Below are 2,500 nucleotides of genomic sequence, written 5' to 3' on the forward strand. Positions count from 1 at the left end.
GTTCGTCGTTTCGTGAGCAGCGTTTTCCTGATATCTGCAAGACGGCATTAGGACAAAAAAATAAACATTTCGGAGTGTTCACCAAAACTTGTTGGGGGGGGGAGGGGGGGGAGGGTGGGGTTGATGAGGTAAAGAAGGGGCTTTTTGTGTGAGTGTATATAAACACTCTCAAGGGGGTACCTTAAATAATGAAAACAAAAATTGTCATTAGCCAATGTGTAAAATGGGGTTGACAGGCCTACTTGACTTCCTTGTACGTGGTCTGGTTTCCTCTACCTTTGTCATAATTTTGCTCGCTCGAGGACATATTTGAACAGAAGCCTCTTTTAGGTGCTTCCATTAAGATTTTATTTAGCAATGGTTTTTGTTCTATGAGACTTCAGATTTGGACCTCCATACTACTGTGTGATATATTTTCTTCCAAGAAAATAGTTCTTGATGAGATATTTTTAGTTACTTGGTGTTGATTAATGTGAATGTGACCTTTTGGCCTCATGCTTTGGCATCAATCTAATTCTATTCTCAAACGATAGGCTTGTCGGTGGTAGAAGCGAGTGATTTTGCTTCACGATAAGCTTTGACCTATTAGGTTGTGCCATGTATCAGTGAGACAACTGGCTTTCTAAAAGCTTTGTTTGCCTTGCCTTTTTTCTGCGTTTCCAGGGGGTGCAGGGATGGCGCAGTGGCGAGAGCACTCGCCTCCCACCAATGTGGCCCGGGTTCGATTCACAAACTCGGCGTCACATGTGGGTTGAGTTTGTTGGTTCTCTACTCTGCATCGAGAGGTTTTCTCCGGGTACTCCAGTTTCCCCTCTCCTCAAAAGCCAACATTTTACTTGGTTTGCTTTCATTGTAATTTCAGTTTACACTGTCCCCAATTAGTCTTCCAGCTCTAGAACGACTAGACACTTAAATAACCTTCCTTTCCCTTCCTTTTCCTAGCAGATCGTTATTCTCTTTGGAGGCGTTTTTCTCTTTTTGCCTTAATTTGTTTCACTCGTTCTTCTGACTTCTGCATCGTGTATTGGTTTGTGGACATTTTGGGGGTGTCTCAAATTTTAGGGATACTAAAACGGGGTCCCTGAAAATATTTAATGCAGCAAGTAAGGGTTCTCAATTTTTTTTAGATAATAGATAATTTCTCATCATTTCCAAGTGAAACTACAATGTTGCCATGGCAACTTTTCCTACAGTGCCAAAATGGCGTCTTATGAGCGTAATTTGTCACCCATGATATTAATAGCTAATCAAATGGTATACTCCTGAAATAGGCACGGGAAAGTATTTGATTTTGGACAAAACGCGGGTGAAATTATTCCCTAATTTCACTCTTTACCATTTGATTACCCATACTAATTATATGGAATAATAAACATATAAAAATAGACGGTAAATCGATATACTGGAAAGACTGGTATGATGCCGGCATACTAAAAATATATATACGTTTTTCAGCCGTGTTTTCGCAGTTTGAACATACCGTGGACTAATTCCGAATGATGTAATTTCATGACACCCAAAATGCCCAAAAAGTAGAACGAAAAAATGAAATAACCACTGAAAACTGTTGAACAACATAAAAGAAACGCAGCAAAAGGAAAGAGAAGCATGGATGGACACAAATTATCTGATAAGATTGAAACGGATTGCCTTGGGGTAATCCTGAAAAAAAAAATCGGCCCGACGTTTTTCAAAAGGCAAATCGCCCGGATGAAAGTCGCTTGTACTCAGAATGATCATGTGTGTGATGTAACGATAATTTTATCAGTACCTTAAGGAATTCCACATCACCATTTTCGAGTTTTAAACTCGTGATTAACTAAAGATTTGCCCTAAACACCTTAAAATAACGTAACATAACCCGTTTATAACCTCTTATTTTGGGGGCTGTGGTAATAGCTAGCAAACGAAGTAGTATAAGAATGACCACCCTTCTAGCAGAGCCTTTCTTTTGCTTGCTCGATTTTGGCGTTCTCGAGAAAGGCTCTGCATGAATAGAGTAAGATCTTTATTGAATATGCGCTGCATGTTGCCAGGATACAGTCTCGAACCCAAGCTTAATATGCCAGATCTCTCCGCTTTGTTGGTTTTTCATGGTACAGCGGGCTCAATTATAACCATCGGTTTTGTCACTAAACGGACGCTCGCACTGGAAAAACCGGTTTGACGAGAGAAAAACAAGATTGACTAGTCCAGAAGTTCGGGCTGCGGCCGCTTCAAAGAGATGACACGATTCGGGCAGAGCCTCCTTTTCTCCTCCTCAGTAAAGAAAAAGACAAAAGGAGGCTCTGCTCGCAGGGTGAAGAATGACATACATAGAAAATAATCAGTCAAAGGAAGGAAAGACGGTTAAGCAGAACTTTGTTTATTTAATAAATTTCAAACAGTATTACTTTTACGTAAACTTGGCCATGTACAATAAACAAATTTACAAGGGGAGGTCATTTTGCACGGACATGTTGCACCGACACTTTCCAGCGACAAAAAGGTGTGTAGTATA

Source organism: Montipora capricornis, chromosome 12, assembly GCF_036669925.1.
Source record: "Montipora capricornis isolate CH-2021 chromosome 12, ASM3666992v2, whole genome shotgun sequence".
NCBI lineage: Eukaryota > Metazoa > Cnidaria > Anthozoa > Scleractinia > Acroporidae > Montipora > Montipora capricornis.